Source organism: Passer domesticus, chromosome 8, assembly GCF_036417665.1.
Source record: "Passer domesticus isolate bPasDom1 chromosome 8, bPasDom1.hap1, whole genome shotgun sequence".
Lineage (NCBI taxonomy): Eukaryota > Metazoa > Chordata > Aves > Passeriformes > Passeridae > Passer > Passer domesticus.
In genome coordinates, this window is record NC_087481.1 from 49310240 (window position 1) to 49323010 (window position 12771).

At 40.3% G+C, this 12771-nt stretch overlaps 1 protein-coding gene and 1 long non-coding RNA gene across 2 annotated transcripts in view; one reads left to right on the top strand and one right to left on the bottom strand.

The window, feature by feature from the left end:
• Nucleotides 1-12771, top strand: part of LOC135306802 (uncharacterized) — a 193020-nt gene that overhangs the window by 144188 nt on the left and 36061 nt on the right. The window lies entirely within an intron of this gene.
• The window catches only part of LOC135306805 (uncharacterized), a 63729-nt gene continuing 54778 nt past the window's right edge, over nt 3821-12771 (bottom strand). The window contains exons 2-3 of the long non-coding RNA XR_010367576.1: nt 4745-4878; nt 3821-3891 (exon numbers count right to left, since the gene is read on the bottom strand). This is a non-coding gene — a long non-coding RNA (uncharacterized LOC135306805). The remainder of the gene's footprint in view (nt 3892-4744; nt 4879-12771) is intronic.

The following is a 12771-nucleotide window of genomic DNA, read 5'->3' on the forward strand; positions in this document are numbered from 1 at the left end:
TTGGCTCTGAAGCACATGCAGAAGCATAAGCTATGTAAGAGCAGAACTTTATCCTCTGTTAAAGTGACATTTTCCAAATGGCACTGCTCACAAAAAGTAATTCATGACTTCCCTGAGGGTTTGGAGGTTGCTTTTTTTTACCATCTGTTGGTGAAGAGGTAGCCAAAAGGACCATGCAACCGTGGGTTCTGACTCCGAAATGAGTATCTCAAATACCATTGAGAAAATATGATAAGCTGAGTCACAGAAAGTATGAATTGACAGCTGAGGAAGAACCTGAATCCACCTTCTGCTGACTCCACCTCACATCTTTTAAACAGCTGAAGGTTAAAAACAAGTTCCAAGTGCAAGAAATGCTAATTCACATCCAGACTGTCAAACTGAGAAACAGGCAGGGTTCTGGGTGGGGGAACATTTAGCTGAATGATGGGGACTTGCCATTAATCTATAAACAGCACCTCTCTTAGGAGGACTCTGGAAATGACTCATTGGAGGTTGACTCTCCTTCCTATAGATGCTTCCTTTTGATGGAGTTGTCCTTTTTCCTTCTCTGTCAAAGGAATCTACACATTGCAATTATGGGTTAGATTAGGCAGCTGGGACTGATTTTGCGGGTTTCATCTTTCTTTTTTTCCAATACTGCAGTAGACTTTGCTTAGAGGAAAAGAAGAGGAGTAATTGCATTAGCATTGAAAACAAATCACTCTTAGAAAGTAGTGTTCTTTAGGTCCAACCAATTTTATAAAACTTGTTTAACTTAAACCACAGGAGCAGAGTACAGAACTGCAGGTTTTAATCTTATATTTTTTATCTGTCTTTCTCTGGTTTTTGCATGTACATATATATGGGTGTATTTTTTTTTTCTGTATGTATTTACAGAATGTTCACTTTTAAGTGTGTGTTTATCCAGTGACACATTTGATTTTGATGCTCTGGCAAAACTGCCTAAAAATCTCCATCCTTGTCTGAAATATTGCAAAGAAGTAACATGAAAAAGGTTTTCTGTGTACTGTGGGTTAAGAAAATATGTAGTGAAAGAAAAATATGTGTCTTGAAGGCAATGATTTCTGCTGAGGATTGCATAAAATTCTTCTTTTTCTGCCCTGCCTTCAGGCACTCCATTCCCCAGCTCGAAGTACAGATAGTCAGGGTGGAAACCCTTCCAGTCTTGAAAGATGTCAGTTCTTGTATCTGGATTTTTCTAAGAAAACATATAGAACTTCCTCTCTAGGCCTGCTTTTAGTAGTCTCGGCCCTTTCTGAGCTTTAAACTTTACCTTTCTTGTCCTTAATAAATTAGAAAGAGTTGTTTCACTTTTCATAAAATTATCTCTTGGAAATAATTTTTTTCCATTAAAATTTTTATTTACTGGGAGCTTTCAAAGTAGCTTTCTACTGGAAAATTGTTCTATTGGATGTATTTTGACTAACCTGAAAAGGACACTGACACTTGCTGTGATAAGGAATGGTAAGGGAGTCTATCCATACCATCTAATATCAGCTTGTAAAAGAGGAGCCTAAATGAAAACTTTAGCAGTAACATGCTTCCATGGAGCTAATGGAACAAGATGGGATATTGCAGAGAACTATTTATGAGAACTGGATGTATATGATAGATAAAGAGATAACTTCAGAGTTCATGAATGCTTTGGTGCTACAGAAGCGATTTCTGAGCAATATTCTGTCTTTATTGCTCTTCCCTGGGGGTGAAAATAGCCCGTGATTTCCTCCCAGAAGATGACATCCCTTGGAGACTTACACAATGTAAGGAGGACTTACACAATGTTATGTAGTGAGGATTATCTAGAGGCTTAATTATGAATTTCTTCAGTGTTTTCAGCTGATGTTCAGGGCTCAGTGGGGCAGGTGACACCAGACATGCCTAGGCAGAAATTCCATACAGTGATGGGATGTGCTACAGACTGAGATCTACTTGGCAGCTGGCAGCACAGAATGTGTTCCCCACCTCCAGAGCCTAACACACTGTCTGAATTTCAAGGAATTCACCTGCTGTCACCTCTGTGGTACCACACATGCCATGGTTGTCGGGTCATAGCAACATGGAAGTCTGTATGAACAAATTTGCCCAGTGAAAGACATGATTTCTAAAGTGATTTCATCCCTCAAGGAACTTAATTTGGCAGCTATTATGGGGAAAAACAATGCATAACTTTAGAGTAATCTCTCTAACATAGAGTTTAAAAAGTCTTTGCTGCTGCATGTTGAGTAATGGGAAGGAGAAACACGTCCACTATAAAATATAAATGAGGTTTTCTACCCTCAAATGCATCTCTCTGGAGTGTCAAATGGATGAATTGTCTCACTGCTCAGCCTTGGTGCAGCACTGTGGCCCCTGGATCTGAGCCAGGCCACAATATACACTGAAACTCTCCTCAGAAAGGCCCATCTGAGTTATTTCCCTTCTGGCATCACCAATCTCAGAATAGCCCTGCTGGCTGGTTTCCAGCTCACAGAGTGCCTGTAAACTCCTCTGAAAGTGTTGATAGATGCTGGTACTTATTCTGTAAGATGGAGACAAAATTAAAGTTGCCAGGGGTTTATTAGAGATACAATTTTATGTGATACACAATGACCTACCTTGCAAACCATTTGCAATAAAGGCTTGCTAATATCCTAGAGCATCTCCTGGGATTTTTTTCAGGAGGCACCAGGACTGTGCTTCAGTGGACAGCTCCTGATTGTCTCTAGAGATGCTGGGCAGAACCACACATTAGCAGCACTCACCATTTACCAAGATTCTAACTTCATCTTGCTGCTCCTGCAGTCCTGCTTATGGCTTTTTCCCCACGTATTGCCATGGCCACAAGGATAAACATAATTCTGCAGAAGGCAATGTCTGTGCTCTGCCTCTCAGGACAGGCAAAGATGTCACAGGTGCTATCAGTTGAACTCAAGGGGCTGGGCTGCTTCTGCCTGTTAACCCTGAGGTGCTATTTTTGTTTTGTTTTGTTTTTTTTTTAAGGCAGACTCCTCCCCAAACAAAGGCTGATGTACCCCACCTCATCAGGAAGAACATTGCACAGAGCCCAGGGGAATATGATGGTTGCATGGGGGTGAGGAGCAGCAGCTGTGAGCTCACTTTGGTTGCACACCCAGGTTAGGTTTTAGAGCACTGCTGGGACGGGCAGGGTGAGTGGTTGTTTCAGACACAGTGAGTGAATCACTGCTGGCACACTCATTTCACACAGAGGAGCAATAAACAGCACTGAGATAGTGTTAATCTGTCCCTGTTAATGCAGGAGACAGAAGGTTTTGGTGTTTCCAATACCTTGTGCAAGTAATTTCTTGTCACTATGGCAGCAAAGACAACCCAAACAGAGAGGGTCCAGGGAGTCTGCTGTCACTTGGAGAGTGTATCTTTATACTCCTTTGCCTTGTTTCACAATAAATTTTGCTTGTGTTCTGCAGAATTAATTTTATACTTGGCTAAAATACAGCCCAGGAGAGTGAGCAGTGGTCTGGCAGACAGGAGTGTTGGGGTTTTTGTTTCAATCTGCCACTGCTTTGCAATGCAGCTTTGAGCAGTCTGGCCTAGAGCTGCAACAGGTTCAGGAGAACCATACCCTGACTTGTATACATATATACATACATACAGACATCAGCACATGGTTTGTTGCCCCATCACTAAGTCAAATGCTATTGTTTCTTAGGTGCTGTCCTGATGTAAGGCATGGACAAAATGTGGTGTGGGAGTGAGCAGCATGAGTCAGTCAAAGCAGAGCACAAGCAGAGCTCAAGAAAGTAACAAAAACTTTGGATAACAACATATGCAAATATAGATTGGCACACATACCTTAAAAATACATGCTCTTATTCTTACAACCAGACAACAAATTGTGTGGGCAAGAACTACTCCGTCAATATTTTTTCCCTGTAGGAGAAAAATGAGGCACAGACAGTGAGTGAATTTCTTGGGACCACATATGTTCAAAGTACAGTTCTGGAGCTCATCATGGGCTGGATTGGCATGGTGACTGTGAACTTAACTTCTTGTTTCATGATTAAAATACCTCTTCTAATGTCCAACACCTCCTATAAAGAAAAATGTCATCCCAAAATGTCAATATTCTAAGAAATAAAAATCTCTGAATAGGTTGCTATAAAGAACATTTTTTATGAGCCTTACTTCCCTAATTAGAAGTAACCAGGGCAGTCTTAAAGTGTTTTAGAGAACATTGAATAAAGCACAGCCTTAAGCCAACAGTGAATGTCTCTTTATTATTAGTCACAGCTAGTGTCAACGTCTCTCCATTGTGTTTTGGCATCCATGGATTTGCTCCTGACTGTGGACATGTCCTTGTGAGTGAAAAAGATGAAGAGAATATTTTTCTTTTAGCTGAAGAAAGTTGCATGGCACAAAGCAATCATAACAACAAAGCAGAGGGACTGTCTGGAAGAGGTAAATGCACTACCTTCCATAGAAGGGGAAGAGCTTAATGAGAAATCTATGATGATTTTAAAAGTACTTATGTGCCCAGCACAGATTTATTGATAGTAGCTGACATGCAAATCAAAAATGTTGTCACAAACACTCCTAAAACCAGAAAAACAAGTACTTTAAAAGCCAAACAAAATGATGTCAAACAAAAAGGCCACACAATCATTTTCGGTCCACATCTACTTCTCTGAAGAAACTTTACCAGAATTATTTCCTCAAAACTCTGCTCCTCTGTGTTGTTAGCATGTCTTCCAACAGCACGACAGAGGAACGAGGTGACTCTCACCTCTGTTGGGCCGTCATCATTCCGTGTGTGTGGGTGATGCTGCCACTGGTGATGCACGGCACTGACGCACCATGGCCTGGGGGTGGGCTGGCTTCTTCCCTCTCTCACTGGCAGTCCTTGCAGCTGTGACTCTGCTGGGTGAGGAGAAGAAGAAGAAATGTGAATTATATTTGGCACAGCAGTGCTATAATCAACCTTAAGTGCAAGAGGAAGGATAGAGGTGTCATCACCCATGAGCTGGATGGGGCTCTGAGCAGCCTGGTCCAGTGGAAGGTGTCCCTGCCCACTGCAGGGACTGGAATGAGATGATTTTTAAGGTCCCTCCCAACCCAGGCATTTGATGGTTCTATGATCCACTTGTGAGGCATCGAACAAGCCTTGAAGGCATGAGGAGGACAATATAGGAGGGGTGTACAGAAACCAGCTGATAGCTGACACCACTGAGCGGATCCAAATCAGCTGTGTAGGACTCTGCATCTCACTTGGTGTTTCAAAACAGAAATTGATGCCAAGGCTCAAAAATGTTCTGTTTCTAGTCTTGTAAGTGAAAGGTAAAGGCCTAAGTTTGATCTTGGTACAAGAGAGTAAAAATGTGGATATAGTTTTCATTTTTCTTTAATGGATCTCTGTATAGTATCTTAGTGTTGCTTTTATAAATTCAAAGGACTTAAGCAGTATATTGAATAATAAACATACTAATAATTTCTTTATATTTTGGATGGAAAAAAAACAGGCCCCATTTTGCTCTCTATGCCATTGCAGGTGCTGAACATGCAGCTCTCATTTTGGGTTTTGCCTTAGAGTGCTGCATGTGAGCCCTCAGAGGTCATTTTGGAGCACTTTTTTACCAGTGGTTTATTGGTAATACCATTGTGGCTGTATGCATTCCTCTGTACCAGCTCTACCATAAACACAGAGGGAGACATGAGTCTCATGTGAGCTACTTTTATGCCTTAAGTCCCTCAGGCAAATGTGGAAATTTTGGTTTCCAAACTCTTTGCATTCCTTTTCAGTACTTCTGTTCAAAAGTTACAGTATCTGTTTTCTCTGTGACTCCTACTTGAATGGCCTTTATGAACATCTTCTCAACGCAAACTAAATTTACTCAAAAGAGAAAGAAAAATAAATTGATAAAAAGAGTTGATAAAAATGAATAAAAGGTTTATTTAACATTTTACATGAATTTATTTACTTTCCTTGTGAGTTAAACTGGTCAGCTATGTGATAAAAATAAAAAGAAGACTAGTTCACTTTTCATGAAAATCAATATTCTGCCTATTCAAATCCTCCGTTATCATGAGTTTTCTGTCTAGAGAGAGCTGTGAGCATCCTCCTTATTCTCAGCAGAGTTTTCTACAGGTAAACATGGGATAGAAGCTGAATCCATCATTTTGCTGACAGCTGGCACATTGAGGTTGTTATCTTAAGTGTGATTAACCACTCTTCTTCAAATGCTCATTATCTGTTTCAGAAATTGCCTTGCACAGTTTGTAACATCTCAGCAGAGCAAAAGTTAATCTAGCATCTTCTTGATCAAATTTTTCTTTACAGTAGTTTTCCATTTCAGTTGATTTATCATGCATTAAAAAAATTAATTATGAGCAGATCCCTGGACTCAGCTTAACATTTGCCCAGTCTGAGTCTTGCAGTAAGTTTGGAAATGCTGAGCTGACCATCTCCAGCTTTCTGATACCTGACACCTGGAATTAACCTGAGGTTTGAACTATCTCTGCCATCATGAAATAGCAATTAAAATACAGTTACTCTGGCATTGTCACAGAATGTCACCTATTCTCAGAACTCCTAAAATGCAAGAAATAAAGGGAAATGACTGTGGTGTGTGAGTGGATGGTGATCAAAGCTGCATGGGTAGTGTGTAAATGAAAATGCTCTTCTCCCACTGTCTTCTAAATCAGGTGTGAAGGCAGTGGGCTGCTAAAATGGAGGAACTTAATCATGTTGCCTTCTCCTAACCTGCTACAAGGTAATAATGCAATTAGGAAAGGCTGGCTGACTAATAAGCACACTGTTGTTGTGGTCTGTAGGAAGGTGTTTCTTACCATCTCTCAAAAAATGAAGACAGCTTTTCTGAGCTGTACAAAGCCATGTCCTTACCCAGGGTTGTGTCTTAGCTGTCTTTTTATTTTTTTTCTTAAAAAAAACCAAACAAACAAACAAAAAAAACAAACAGAGCTCCTTGTTGCTGAGTCTTAAATGACAGAAAATGGCATTTGGTCATGTCTGCTCCTTGCTCCATATCATCCTTCCCCTGACAAAACTGCTGTGATTTAACCTCCCAGAGAGCCTGGGGCAAGCAGGAATTCCTGTAACTGGAATGGAAACCATTTCTGTGCAGGGCTGAAGCCTCATCTGTCAGGACAGTCCTGCAGATCCAGAGCAAACCAATTTTTCTTCTAAATGGCTTTGAACTGGGGAGGGTTTAGCAGTGTAAAGAAAGCACTCCAGCCATATTTCTCCCTATTTTACTGAAGGATGAGAGGTCCAGGCCTCAGTGTGGATCTTTTCACAGAATTCCATTACTTCTACTGCAGTGATAGCTGGAAGCTATTTTTATGGAGAAAGCTGTACATCTTGCACAGTAGCTTGGTTTTCAAACCACTCTGGGAGATTTCAGACATGTATCTTCCATTTGCTTTAACATGCTCTGATAGTAATGGAAGATATGTGTCTAAATCCCACAGGCTGCTTTGGAAGTCCCAGCTACAGTGTGATTTAAAACCCACTGAGATCAGATCTCTCAGCTGATGTCAGTGTGTCCCAAAGTAAAAGAGGTTTCTGTATTTGATGTGTCTGTAAATGCAGCATCTCAGCCAGTTCACAGTGACCCATTCTTCATTTCAGGCAGACTTTAGAGTTAGAGAGCAGTGGCATTTTCCAGGCTGCTGGGATATGAATGATTAAACAGCCACAAATACAGTGAAGTCTTTAGTGCAATCACTGTTAGAAATAGGTCAGGGAGGGGGAAGGCTGCCTAAGAGGCATTCGCTGGGATTACAAGGATTGAAGAGGATGCCCAGAAACATGGGAAAGATTTTGAGATGGTGCCTTAAACAAATGGAAAAGTCAGAAATACATTTTAAACCATTTTTATACACAGCTTAGTTTCCCAGCTAGTTTTCTACACCTGGAAGACCCAAGATTAGCTTTAGCTAGTCCAATATGAGTTGGGGACACTGATCTCAGTCTTAAAGAAAAACATTTCAGGGACCTGTTTGCTTTCACTTTCAACTTAAGGTTTATCTGCTTGTGAGGAAAGATTCCCCCACTGAGAGCAGAAGGGACTCTTTTCATTTTGGAAATATAAGAAGGGAAAAGAAATAGGGCTATGGGAAATGTGGAGTGTTTGTTTTTCTTTGTATGGGGGATGTGGTCTCTTCCAGGTCACTAAAATTTTCCCTGCTGTTTGCAAGGACAGTGCTGTCTGTTTCTTCTGCAGGCAGGAAGATGTAGCTTTGATGTCCATGAGCACCCAAAATGAGGATAATGCACTCTCTGTAGGCTGCTGGGGAGCATTTTGTATGTTTAAACCATGGAGAATATAAGATTTGATTTTGTGAGTCTGTGGAGCACTGCAGCAAAGTGCTTCCCATGTTCCAGGGAAAGGGCTGGGGTCTCAGTCTCTGTGGCTCTCTCTGTGTTCATAACTGAGGGTGTTGTGTAACTGTGCATCTGCCAATTGATATATTGGAGAGTTTAATTAATCAGTTAATAGAGTAAGTCACCACAGCACTGTGACTGTCCTTAGCTCCAGAGGGTAGCTGAACCCCAGAGAGTGTAGTTTAGATTATGCTGAATTTCTTGCCAGCCCTTTGAGAAAACCAAGAGCAGAAGAGTTAACAGCTGTGTTTTGCAAGAAGCAGGCAACTTTTCCTTTTTGACAAAATTTAACTTTCAAAGTTATATTTTGGATTTTAATTTGCCTTTTTTTCCCCCCATGAATCTTCCCATTCTGACAAATCAGTCACACTCCTCTAGTGGAAATAACTTGATGGAAACTGCTTCTAGTGGAATCAATTGAGATTGGTCATCACTGTCAGTAGGTATCTGCAGGCTAAGGTCATGGTCTTGTGAATTTAAACTATGCAAATATGATAGAAATTAGTTCGACCATCAGGAAAATCCAGCAATCACTTGACAGATCTGAGTGTGTGGTGCAGAACACAGAACCCTCATTTCTATGAAAAGATGACAAGATTTTGAACAGTTCTTGTTTCCAGACTTTCCAGAGGGACTTGGAGCAAAAAATATGTACCTATTTGGGGATTTGATGTTATGTTCTTTAGCCCGTTTTACTGAAAGGAATATGAGTCATTTGAAAATCACAAAGTAAATTAATGACTGTGACTGAAACTGGAGACAGTTTTCTCTAAAACAAGTGCAAAGTTTCTTCAGGCAAGGAGTCAATTTCTCAGCAATGTTGTTACTCCACTGGTGGTGCACAGACTTACGTAGTCATGGACTACAAAGAAATCCTCCACAAAGTTAGGAAACAATGGATGCTCAGCTTAGGAGAAATATGCAACTTGGCAATGTTTGCTTTTTTCTATTTGTAATTTTAACTGTTCACAGGCAGATGCTTTTGGATTTGTGTGTCTGTCTATGTAAACATGTACACTTCTATCTATACTTACACATACATCCCACCCACTCTTGTTATGGAATATGAATCCAACTTGTGATTGCAGGAAAGCCTTCATATTTTATGTGAAGCAGTGGTGAGCTGTCAGAGCATGGTGTCATAGGTTCTTGTGACAGGTTAGTCAGAAAACTGACATGTTAGAAATACTCTTTCCATCTGAACAGGCTGGAAAACTGACAGGATCATAGTTACCTCTAGAGTTTGGAGGGACGTATGCAGGCATAGGAAATTCCATTATAGACTTCTGGCTGTATCAGAATATTTCTCCATATACCTATAGGATTGTTATATATGTCTTGTGTATGCTCTGGATTAGATGCCACAAGACAAAAACTTGTTCTATACTGCTGAGTTTAACAGAGATATCCAAATTCATGTCAGCTGATTATGTGTTGTACTAAATATAGAAAATTAAGATCAATATATATCTTGTTTATAAGGTATCTAGGTAGTTATTTTGTAATTCAAGCTTGTTCTCTAGGTAGGTTTGGTGTTTGGGATTTTCTCCACATCCCTGTATACACATGGCTAAAGTCAGCTTTTTTTTTCCTTAGCTCCACCAGAGCAGATGCAAATTTGGTGCATCAGAAGATAGTGCTGTTGTTTTCATTAACATTTCTTCCACAGGAAAAAAAAAAAACCAACCCAAAACCTTAAACAACCATCATATATCTTTTTTATTATTATTATTTTTTTTCATTTCTGTGGCTGTTTGATCTAAACTAACACACAGAGAAAAGCAATAAGGTGGATATTGACGGTAGGGGAAAGAAAGCACCCACTCATCAATGCTCCCTCATATTACTCTTGCTAGATTTAATTTCAAACTATCCAATTTTATTCCATCTCAAATATCACATTCCATCTGAAGTTTGTATGGTATTAGAAGAATGAAGGGCCAGAGTCTAACATTTCTAGACAAAGTGTTGTAGCCTTTCCTTCTCAACCTTGTTTTTGTTTTTGTTAATTCCCTTCCTGTTTTCAGAGAAGCAGAACCATTTCCCAAACAGTATTGCTGTGAACAACCACTCGAGGACTGAGTCATGTGCCAGCTCCTGTACCAAGTCCCTGGTAGGACAGGGAGCTTTTGAACCATCCCATTGCTAATCAAACAATTTGGTGACATCCTGCCAACCCCGTCCTTGTCATCTGCTGCTCCCTCTGCACGTTTGATCAGCTCAGCAGCATATTCTCCCTGCTGTGCAAAAAGTTTCTTCCTTTGCTAAAAGCCAAAGGAAGGAGGGATAGACAGATTTAAGACTCTTGGCTCATCTTATCTGGCTCATGACAGATATATTCTCAAATTGGTCTTGTAAGTCACTTTTTCCTAACTAGAAATGACTTTTTACAATGGTTATATATCTTTCTAGCCTGCTGCTCTGTTTTTTTACCCCAGATTCATTTTCCCAGGCTCTTTCTTAGGGTTTGATTCTGAAAAGGGAAAGAATTTGCCTTTAGGAAAATGGTAAAGGACACAAGCACAGCCCACTCTATTCAGACCACAGTCTGTGTTTTACACTGGCCAAGTTGCAGTAGAAAAGGATCTGTCCCAAAATGCAAACACTGTTAGAGAAAGCATGTAATGAAATGTGTTATCTTGTCCTGAATATAAAGAGTGGTATGCTCATTGTGTACAATAGCTCCCAGAGGTTTAGTTGCCTCTCCACCTGTTACTCAACAGTCATTGTTCCCTCCTTGCCTCCCCTTCTACCATGAAAACACAATGCAGGAGGAAGATTATGAAAGCAAAAATCCCCATGGACAACTCATATCAAGGATGAAAAACTCCTGCTTATAAAGCATAGCTGGAATCATTCCCATGAGCAGGGAAAGGTTAGTGAGTGTGAATGCCTGTGGAGAGCTTGTCCATAGGGATTGATAATTTTGAGTGACACAGGATTTTCCAAGTGAATGCAGCAAAAGAAAAAGTGCTTGAAACAAGCAGCTAATTTCTCTTTTGGGCTGAGGCTACCCTGTCAAGTTTTGAGATCACAAACAGGGGTAAAAAATTCATTTGATTACACTGCTATTAGAAGCAGGTCACAGGGGTATTGAGCCTCACAGTGGCAGACATCAGGCATCTAAATATTCAAACAGTTGTGGATAACAGAATCAAATAAAGTTTCTGCAGCAGTGACTTTACAGTCTAAAAAGGGAGAGTTCTCAAAACATAGTAAAAGACTGAATTTAAGATTTTAAATCTTTTTAATAAGTATATGGATTAAGTATTCTTAGTAATAGTTCAACAATTGCTGCTTCATCCATCACGGATTCTGCCTTAGGTAATACAGCATGTAGTGGCTGTGCTGATATCAGTGTGTTCCACTTCTTTGCTCTGGTCTGAACCAGAGCTCTGTGTGTGTGCCACTGCTCCTGTGCTGCCCAGCACAGCAGAGATCTTGCTAATATTTACTGGGGGCAGAAATCCCTTGCTGATCAGCCCTGTGCTGCCACAGTTGTCAAGCACCACCACCATCAAAGTGCAGTGTTAAGTGATGGTGGCTGACAAAGGTGAAGTCCCTGAAAGTCAAATGGATTTTTCACTGGTTATCCTTAGAGTTTTTTTTCTCTAAATCTCCCTTTGGATTCTTGCTTCTTGCTGGTTATCTACAACCTGGGCATCTGCTCCTACGTGGAATGGTGAGCAAGATATTATACAGGTATGATATATGCCATAATCAAATGGAAAAAAATGTACAGAGGACAATTCTTGACTTTTCAGAGATTTCTCTTTCTGTGGACAATAGAGGCAGCTGGGGACAAAACCAGGCTAGATATCCAACCTGCAGACAGCTGCTAGAGAGCCACCTTACTTCTAAGTGTCTAAGTGAAAGATATGCCCCATTTTGACTGCAGATTACTTGGGGCATCACAGCCACTTTCATACTTTGCAGTGCACTTTATTGTCAGGGTTTTGGTCAACTACCTGTTTTCTTTCAGAATATTGCAGCATAGGGTAAACTCGTTAGTTCATCCATTTGATTCAAGGTAAGGAGTAATGTATAGACTGTAATGTGTAGAAAGTCAAGTTAGTCTTCCTTATGGGCACTTTAAAATAATGGAGCAAGAGACTTTCCAAGCAGATCCAATGAACAAAAGGCAATGTGTGCCCATAATGAAGCAGTTACTGGAAGGAACCAGAAAGATCATAGATTTTAATCTCTTTTGCCTTGGTTAAAAAAAGTAGAGAAATAGGGTGTCTTGCTATCTCTGCCTGTGTGGCGTACACCTGACAAGTGATAATGCATCAAATACGTCAAGAAGCACTACAAGATCATTTTTGGTAGTTAAATTTTGTTGCAATTTGGATCATTAAGCAATTTTCCACTTAGCTCTGTCTTAAAAGAAAACACATTAAAAGGCCATC